Source organism: Tachyglossus aculeatus, chromosome 11, assembly GCF_015852505.1.
Source record: "Tachyglossus aculeatus isolate mTacAcu1 chromosome 11, mTacAcu1.pri, whole genome shotgun sequence".
Classification (NCBI taxonomy): Eukaryota; Metazoa; Chordata; class Mammalia; order Monotremata; family Tachyglossidae; genus Tachyglossus; species Tachyglossus aculeatus.
The window spans coordinates 1,473,959-1,484,221 of record NC_052076.1 but is presented as its reverse complement, the minus strand read 5'-3'; positions in this window follow the sequence as shown (position 1 = coordinate 1,484,221).

The following is a 10,263-nucleotide window of genomic DNA, read 5'->3' as shown; positions in this document are numbered from 1 at the left end:
GTCCGGGGGGGCTCAGCAACCCCTCTCCATCCACCGGCCGCGGCCCGGCTCCCCCCGGTGCCCCGGTTCCCCGGCCTCGACTGCACAATGGAGGAGGAGCAGGAGAAGGAACCACCACCACCACCACCACCTCCTCCTCCTCCTCCTCCTCCTCCTCCTCCCTCCTCCCTCTCCAGGCGGTCCGGGAGTCAGGCCGCTCCCGCCCCCCGGTAGGCCTCACCAATCGATCTCCGACCCGGGCCCGGGCCCCGGAAAAGCCCCCCCTCGCCTGCCTCTGTCTGCGTGGATAATTATTATTATTATTATTATTATTAAGCGCTTACTATGTGCAAAGCACCCTTCTAACCGCCAAGCTAGCTCTCTTCCTCCCTTCAAGGCCCTGCTGAGAGCTCACCCCCCTCCCCCTCGTCCCCCTCTCCATCCCCCCGTCTCACCTCTTTCCCTTCCCCACAGCACCTGTATATATGTATATATGGTTGTACATATTTATTACTCTATTTATTTATTTTACCTGTACATTTCTATCCTACTTATTTTATTTTGTTGGTATGTTTGGTTCTGTTCTCCGTCTCCCCCTTTTAGACTGTGAGCCCGCTGTTGGGTAGGGACTGTCTCTATGTGATGCCAATTTGTACTTCCCAAGCGCTTAGTACAGTGCTCTGCACATAGTAAGCGCTCAATAAATACGATTGATTGATTGATTGATTGATTGGGGAGGCCACAAAGGTGATCGGGTTGTCGTCATCATCATCATCAATCGTATTTATTGAGCGCTTACTGTGTGCAGAGCGCTGGACTAAGCGCTTGGGAAGTCCAAGTTGGCAACATCTAGAGACGGTCCCTACCCAACAGTGGGCTCACAGTCTAAAAGGCATCATCATCAGCAATCGTATTTATTGAGCGCTTACTGTGTGCAGAGCACTGGACTAAGCGCTTGGGAAGTCCAAGTTGGCAACATATAGAGACAGTCCCTACCCAACAGTGGGCTGACAGTCTAAAAGTCATCGTCATCATCAATCGTATTTATTGAGCGCTTACTGTGTGCAGAGCACTGTACTAAGCGCTTGGGAAGTACAAGTTGGCAACATATAGAGACAGTCCCTACCCAACAGTGGGCTCACAGTCTAAAAGACTGTGGGTTGTCCCACGGGGGGCTCGCAGTCTTCATCCCCATTTTACAGACGAGGGAACTGAGGCCGAGAGAAGTGAAGTGACTGGCCCAAAGTCACACAGCTGACAAGTGGCGGAGCCGGGATGTGAACCCATGACCTCTGACTCCAAAGCCCGGGCTCTTTTCACTGAGCCACGCTGCCTCTCTGGGAGGAGTGGATAGCTCTCTTCCTCCCTTCAACGCCCTACTGAGAGCTCACCTCCTCCAGGAGGCCTTCCCGTCCCACTGTTAGTATGTTTGGTTTTGTTCTCTGTTTCCCCCTTCTAGACTGTGAGCCCACTGTTGGGTAGGGACTGTCTCTAGATGTTGCCGACTTGTACTTCCCAAGCGCTTAGTACAGTGCTCTGCACACAGTAAGCGCTCAATAAATACAATTGATTGATTGATTGATTCCCAGACTGAGCCCCTTCCTTCCTCTCCCCCTCGTCCCCCTCTCCATCCCCCCATCTTACCTCCTTCCCTTCCCCACAGCACCTGTGTATATGTTTATACATATTTATTACTCTATTTATTTTACTTGTACCTATCTATTCTATTTATTTTATTTTGTTAGTATGTTTGGTTTTGTTCTCTGTCTCCCCCTTTTAGACTGTGAGCCCACTGTTGGGTAGGGGCTGTCTCTATATGTTGCCAACTTGGACTTCCCAAGTGCTTAGTACAGCGCTCTGCACACAGTAAGCGCTCAATAAATACGATTGATTGATTGATTCCCAGACTGAGCCCCTTCCTTCCTCTCCCCCTCGTCCCCCTCTCCATCCCCCCCACCTTACCTCATTCCCTTCCCTTCCCCACAGCACCTGTATATATATTTATACATATTTATTACTCTATTTTACTTGTACCTGTCTATTCCATTTATTTTATTTTGTTAGTATGTTTGGTTTTGTTGTCTGTCTCCCCCTTTTAGACTGTGAGCCCACTGTTGGGTAGGGACTGTCTCTAGATGTTGCCGACTTGTACTTCCCAAGCGCTTAGTACAGTGCTCTGCACACAGTAAGCGCTAAATAAATACAATTGATTGATTGTTTACTCTATTTTACTTGTACCTATCTATTCTATTTATTTTATTTTGTTAGTATGTTTGGCTTTGTTCTCTGTCTCCCCCTTTTAGACTGTGAGCCCACTGTTGGGTAGGGACTGTCTCTATATGTTGCCAACTTGTACTTCCCAAGTGCTTAGTACAGTGCTCTGCACACAGTAAGCGCTCAATAAATACGATTGATTGATTGATTGATTACTCTATTTACTTATTTTACTTGTACCTATCTATTCTATTTATTTTATTTTGTTAGTATGTTTGGCTTTGTTCTCTGTCTCCCCCTTTTAGACTGTGAGCCCACTGTTGGGTAGGGACTGTCTCTATATGTTGCCGACTTGGACTTCCCAAGCGCTCAGTACGGTGCTCTGCACACAGTAAGCGCTCAATAAATACGATTGATTGTATGTGGGGGGGGGTGGGAGGGGACCCCCTTGCCGTCCCCGAGGCCCCTGCTGGACGGTGGGGTCGCCGCCCCGACCCTCTGGCCTCCGGGGATCCCCGGGGGCGGGGAAGGAGTTGGGGGCGAAGGGCGCTTGGAGTCCCAGGACTCCGGAGGAGGCCTTCCCAGACTAAGGCCCTTCCTCCCCCTCCCTACACCCACTGGATAGTCATCCATTCAATCGTATTTATTGAGCGCTTACTGTGTGCAGAGCACTGTACTAAGCGCTTGGGAAGTACAAGTTGGCAACATCTAGAGACGGTCCCTACCCAACAGCGGGCTCACAGCCTAGAAGGGGGAGACAGAGAACAGAACAAAACGTATTAACAAAATAAAATAAATAGTTAACAAGATAAAATAGGTATGTTTGTACCTATGTATTACTCTATTTTATTTGTACATATTTATTCTATTTATTTTATTTTGTTTTAATATGTTTTGTTCTCTGTCTCCCCCTTCTAGACTGGGAGCCCATTGTTGGGTAGGGACCGTCTCCCTATGTTGCCAACTTGGACTTCCCAAGCTCTTAGTACAGTGCTCTGCACACAGTAAGTGCTCAATAAATACGATTTCATTCATCCATCCATTCAATCGTATTCATTCATTCAATCGTATCAATTCATTCATTCAATCGTATTTATTCATTCATTCAATCGTATCCATTCATTCATTCAATCGTATTTATTCATTCATTCATTCAATCGTATTAATTGAGCGCTTACTGTGTGCAGAGCACCGTACTAAGTGCTTGGGAAGTCCAAGTTGGCAACATAGAGAGACGGTCCCTACCCAACAGCGGGCTCACAGTCTAGAAGGGGGAGAGAATGAATGACCTCGGAGGCCTGAGGAGAGGAGAGGGAAGGCCTGTCCGGAGGCCGGGCAGCCACAGGGGTCAGCCTGGCCGGCCACCCCACCGCCGGCCCAAGGGCACACCGACAGAGGCGGGCGACCCCCCCACCCTGGTGATGGCCGTGGACGCGGGCCAGTCCCGGGGGCGGGGGGCACGGGCCGGGCTCTGCCTCCACTGCCCGGCTGGTGCCCCCGGACCGGGCCGAGGAATCCTGCCTGGCATCACTGCTGACACCCTGAGGGGACCCAACCCAATCAATCAATCAATCAATCAATCATATTTATTGAGCGCTTACTGTGTGCAGAGCACTGTACTAAGCGCTTGGGAAGTACAAGTTTGCAACATATAGAGACAGTCCCTACCCAACAGTGGGCTCACAGTCTAGACCAACTTCCTCTTTGACTGGCACGGTTGGGTCTCCAACGAGTGCGCTCCTGAGCTACTCGGTACCCTGACATTTATTCCGGCTGGAGGCCAGGGAACCCTAAAACAACACTACCTCCTCCGGCCTGTGCTTTCTGCCACTTCACCCCTGGCCTTCAACCTCAGGCCCCTTCCCTGTTCCCCCAGGCCCCGTCCCGTCCCCTCCCCCAGCCACCAACAGGCCTCGTAATAATAATAATAATAATAGCATTTATTAAGTGCTTACTATGTGCAAAGCACTGTTTTAAGCCCTGGGGAGGTTACAATCAATCAATCAATCAATCGTATTTATTGAGCGCTTACTGTGTTCAGAGCACTGTACTAAGCACTTGGGAAGTACAAGTCGGCCATATGTAGAGACAGTCCCTACCCAACAGTGGGCTCACAGTCTAAAAGGGGGAGACAGAGAACAAAACCAAACATACTAACAAAATAAAATAAATAGAATAGATAGGTACAAGTAAAATAAATAAACAGAGTAATAAATATGTATAAACATATATATATATATATATATACAGGTGCTGTGGGGAAGGGTGATCAGGTTGCCCACGGGGGGCTCACAGTATATATGTTTGTACATATTTATTACTCTATTTAACTTACTTGTACATATCTATTCTATTTATTTTGTCAGTATGTTTGGTTTTGTTCTCTGTCTCCCCCTTCTAGACTGTGAGCCCGCTGTTGGGTAGGGACTGCCTCTATGTGTTGCTGACTTGTACTTCCCAAGCGCTTAGTACAGTGCTCTGCACACAGTAAGCGCTCAATAAATACAATTGATTGATTAATCCCCATTTTACAGTTGAGGTAACTGAAGCGCTGAGAAGTGAAGTGACTTGCCCCAAGTCACACAGCTGACAAGTGGGGGAGCTGGGATTTGAACCCATGACCTCTGCCTCCAAAGCCCAGGCTCTTTCCACTGAGCCACACTGCTTCTCGTGCTTCTAGTACAGGGTGGGGAGAAGGAAGGGAGGGAGGGAGAGAGAACTCCAACCAGCCCACTGTGCTCCTTGTTAGTGGCCCTAGTGAGAAGCAGCGTGGCTCAGTGGACAGGGCACGGGCTTTGGAGTCAGAGGTCATGGGTTCGAATCCCGGCTCCACCACATGTCTGCTGTGTGACCTTGGGCAAGTCACTTAATTTCTCGGAGTCTCAGTTACCTCATCTGAAAAATGGGAATGATGACTGGGAGCCTCACACGGGACAACCTGATCACCTTGTATCCCCCCAGCGCTTAGAACAGTGCTTTGCACATAGTAAGTGCTTAACAAATGCCATTATTATTATTATTATTATTATTAAAAGGCTTCCCCAGAGAGAAAGATGAAACTGTTGTGATTCTAAACCCAAGGGAGATTACTGCCAAGGGTCCTGCCTCCTCAGGCCCGGGAGCCAGATTGCCAACAAGTCACAGCTCTTGAAAGGAGGAACAAATGCTCCCAACCCTCCTGACCCCAGCTTTAAACTCAACCCTTCTCTAGGGAAGCAGCGTGGCTCAGTGGAAAGAGCCCGGGCTTTGGAGTCAGAGGTCATGGGTTCAAATCCTGGCTCCGCCAATCGTCAGCTGGGTGACTTTGGGCAAGTCACTTCTCTGGGCCTCAGTTCCCTCATCTGTAAAATGGGGACTAATCAATCAATCGTATTTATTGAGTGCTTACTGTGTGCAGAGCACTGGACTAAGCGCTTGGGAAGTACAAGTCGGCAACATAGAGAGACAGTCCCTACCCAACAGTGGGCTCACAGTCTAAAAGGGGGAAGACAGAGAACAGAACCAAACATACTAACAAAATAAAATAAATAGAATAGATATGTACAAGTCAAATAAATAAATAGAGTAATAAATATGTATAAATATATATACATATATACAGGTGCTGTGGGGAAGGGAAGGAGGTAAGACGGGGGGCATGGAGAGGGGGGCGAGGGGGAGAGGAAGGAAGGGGCTCAGTCTGGGAATCAATCAATCAATCGTATTTATTGAGCGCTTACTGTGTGCAGAGCACTGTACTAAGTGGATTAAGACTGTGAGCCCCCCGTGGGACAACCTGATCACCTTGTAGCCTCCCCAGCGCTTAGAACAGTGCTTTGCACATAGTAAGCGCTTAATAAATGCCATTATTATTATTATTATTATTATTATTACCCTTTTCCAGAACCAACTCCCACCCACGCCTATAGTCCCGCCCGGCCAGCGGGGTGGGGGTGGGGGGCTTGTGCGGCACTAGCTCTGCCCCCTCCCTCACCGGGAGTCCCCCAAACCCCCTCCACAGCCCCTGTCAGGAGATCCACCCTGGTAGGAAAACCCCAAGGCCAGGCCTATCAAACTGGTCTAATTTCTATCTGGGGCAGAGAGATGGAAGAGGCCTGAGTCCGATCCGACCGTCTGACCTGACTTCAGTGAGGCTTTGGTTCTGCCCCAGGGTACACACTCATTAATGAGTGCTTACTATAATAATAATAATAATGGTGGCATTTATTAAGCTCTTACTATGTGCAAAGCACCGTTCTAAGCGCTGGGGAGGTTACAAGGTGATCAGGTTGTCCCACGGGAGACTCACAGTCTTAATCCCCATTTTACAGATGAGGGAGCTGAGGCCCAGAGAAGTGAAGTGACTTGCCCAAAGTCACCCAGCTGACAAGTGGCGGAGCCGGGATTTGAACCGATGACCTCTGACTCCAAAGCCTGTGATCTTTCCACTGAGCCACGCTACTATGTGCAGAACGCTGTACTAAGCGCTTGGGAGAGTACAATATAACAAAGTTGGTAGACCCGTTCCCTGCCCACAACAAGGACCTGGGTTCTAACCGCTGCTCCGCCCCATGTCTGCTGTGTGACCTTGGGCAAGTCACTTAACTTCTCTTTAAGTCTCTTTAAGACTGTGATCCCCATGTGGGACAACCTGATCACCTTGTATCCCCCTCCAGCGCTTAGAACAGTGCTTTGCACATAGTAAGCGCTTAACAAATGCCATTATTATTATTATTCTCTGTGCCTCAGCTTCTTCAACTGTAGAAAGGGGATTAACACTGTGCGCCCTATGTGGAACAGGGACTGTGTGCGGTGCTTGGCGCATAGGAAGCGCTTAATAAATACCATTTTTAAAAAAGCTTGCTTTCTGCCAGTATTCATTCATTCATTCATTCAATCGTATTTATTGAGCACTTACTGTGTGCAGAGCACTGTACTAAGCACTTGGGAAGTACAAGTCAATAACACATAGAGATGGTCCCTACCCAACAGTGGGCTCACAGTCTAGAAGGGGGAGACAGACAACAAAACAAAACGTATTAACAAAATAAAATAAATAGAATAAATATGTACAAATAAAATAGAGTAATAAATACATACAAACATATATACATATATGCAGGTGCTGTGGGGAGGGGAAGGAGGTAAGGTGGGGGAGATGGGGAGGGGAGGTGGGGGGGATAGGGACCCAGTAACCCATAGAACCCCAATTCTTCACGACCTCTCAGCTACCTCTGGCATTAAGGTGGTCTTTTTAGACTGTGAGCCCACTGTTGGGTAGGGAGTGTCTCTATATTTTGCCAACTTGTACTTCCCAAGCGCTTAGTACAGTGCTCTGCACACAGTAAGCTCTCAGTAAATACGATTGATGATGATGATGCCCATCCTCAGCCCATATTTTTAACTGTATATTCGCGTGAACGGTTGATTTTATTTATTCTGACTCCACTACTTGTGAATTTTTCTGTTCTCCCCACAGTAATGATGATGGCATTTGTTAAGCGCTTACTATGTGCAGAGCACTGTTCTAAGCGCTGGGGGGGATACAAGGTGATCAAGTTGCCCCACGTGGGGCTCACAATCTTAATCCCCATTTTACAGATGAGGGAACTGAGGGTCAGAGAAGTTAAGTGACTTGCCCAAGGGCACACAAGCAGTCATGTGGCGGAGCCGGGATTCGCACCCATGACCTCTGACTCCAAAGCCCGGGCTCTTTCCACCGAGCCATGCTGCTTCTCTACCGTCTTCACAGTAGACGGTAAACGCCTTTGGGGCCGGTACGGCGTCGGGTATTGTCGGGTATTTCCGTGCACGTGCTCTCAAGCGTTCAGTAGATGCTCAGTAAATATCGTGACCCCTAATCCTACCCTAGCACAAATGTACGCCCTGATCAATCAAAAGCACGAACAGGCAAGGCACCAGACCGAGAGCTGAGAAGGAAGAGAGAAGGTCATCGGCCCATACCGGGCTCCGTCTCACCCTAAATCTTTATCCCGAACACCGTCCCTTCCATCATGTTCATTCGAACCCCAGCCAAGAAGAGCCGAGGGCCTGAAACAGAAACTCCTGATGGGCAATCTGAGATCTTCTGACTTTGGAGCCAAAGGACTTTTATAGTAAATAAATAAAGCAAATAAATAAATAAATAAACAAACAAACAAACAAATAAATAAATAAATAAATAAATAAATAATAAAAAAATAAATAAAGTAAATGAAGCAATAGTAAAAAATACTATTTTATTTTGTTAGTATGTTTGGTTTTGTTCTCTGTCTCCCCCTTTTAGACCGTGAGCCCACTGTTGGGTAGGGACCGTCTCTATATGTTGCCAACTTGGACTTCCCAAGCGCTTAGTACAGTGCTCTGCACACAGTAAGCGCTCAATAAATACGATTGATGATGATGATGATGATGACTGGGCCGTCCCTCAGAAGGCCCTCCGTGAGATGCTGTTATATGTTATAGAGAAGCGGCGTGGCTCGGTGGAAAAGAGCCTGGGCTTTGGAGTCAGAGGTCATGGGTTCAAATTCCGCTCCGCCACTTGTCAGCTGTGTGACTTCGGGCAAGTCACTTCACTTCTGTGGGCCTCAGTTCCCTCATCTGGAAAATGGGGATGAAGACTGTGAGCCCCCCGTGGGACAACCTGATCACCTTGTAACCTCCCCAGCACTTAGAACAGTGCTTTGCACATAATAAGTGCTTAATAAATGCCATTATTATTATTATTATTATATGTCTACCTAGATTACTGTGCCCTCCCAGATGCTTCATGCAGTGCTCTGCACGTAGTGAGTGCTCAATGAATAACACTGACTAGGGGTGGGGGTGATACACTGGGGGTGGGGGGGGATACAAGGTGATCAGGTTGTCCCACGGGGGGCTCACAATCTTCATCCCCATTTTACAGATGAGGGAACCGAGGCCCAGAGAAGTGAAGTGGCTGGCCCAAAAGCCACACAGCCGGTCGTGGGTTCAAATTAATTCATTCAATCGATTGCTATCGAATCAATCAATGGCAATTATTGAGCGCTTACTGTGTGCAGAGCACTGGGACTAAGCGCTTGAGAGAGGGCAGTACAACCGAAGTAGCATAGCCTAATGGTTAGAGCTTGGGCCTGGGTGTCAGAAGGACCTGAGTTACAAGCCCAATTCTGCCACATGTCTGCTGTGTGACCTTGGGCACTTCACTTAACTGCTCTGTGCCTCAGCTACCTCATCTGTAAAACGGGGAATAAGACTGGGAGTCCCACGTGGGACACAGGCTATATTCAAACTGATCAGCTTATATCTACCCCAGTGCTTAGCACAGTGCCTGGCACATAGTAAGCGTGTAACAAATAGCATTAAAAAAAAAGTGTTGGTAGACATGTTCCCTGCCCACAGTGAGTTTAAAGTCTACAGGAGGAGACAGACATTAAAATAAAAATGGAGTACACGATACTAAGAGCTTGGGAAGATCGATTTCAGTTGCAGAGCGGCCAGTATCCCACTGTGTCCGGGAGGACGATGACTTAGAACGGCTCTGTGGGGCATCATGGGACTCGGCACCTTTTTAGGGTGGGTTTCATTCTCTGTGTTTTTCACGCCATCCCTCATATCTTCTTCTCTTCCTTTGGATCCCACGTCATCCGCCTCTACCACTCGCTACGATTACTGGTCGCCGTATCGCGCGTGCCTCCCCCGGCCTCACCTCCAATTTCCTGAGATTTCGAGGCCTTTCTCACCACCTTCTCTCCTTTTCCTCCCTCACACTGATGTTCGGGGATTTCAACAACCACGTGGACATTGCTGATGCCCTCCCAGCCACCCCCCTTCCTCTCACTCCTCAACTCTGCCGACCTTCTGCTCTGTCCCGCCTCACCCGCTCACCAGCCTGGGCCCACGCTGGACCAGTCCATCACCACGAGTCAGTATACAATCTCGGACCGCCCCAACCTCTCCGCCCTCACCCTGCAAAACTTCTCTCCCACCTCAGCATAGGAGACCTCCCCCTCTCCACTCATCCAGCCCACCGTCCCCCCATTTGGACTCCCCTGCCCAGCTTCGCCACTCTCGATCCACTCTCAGTCCCTCCCTCTCCCCTCGCAACTC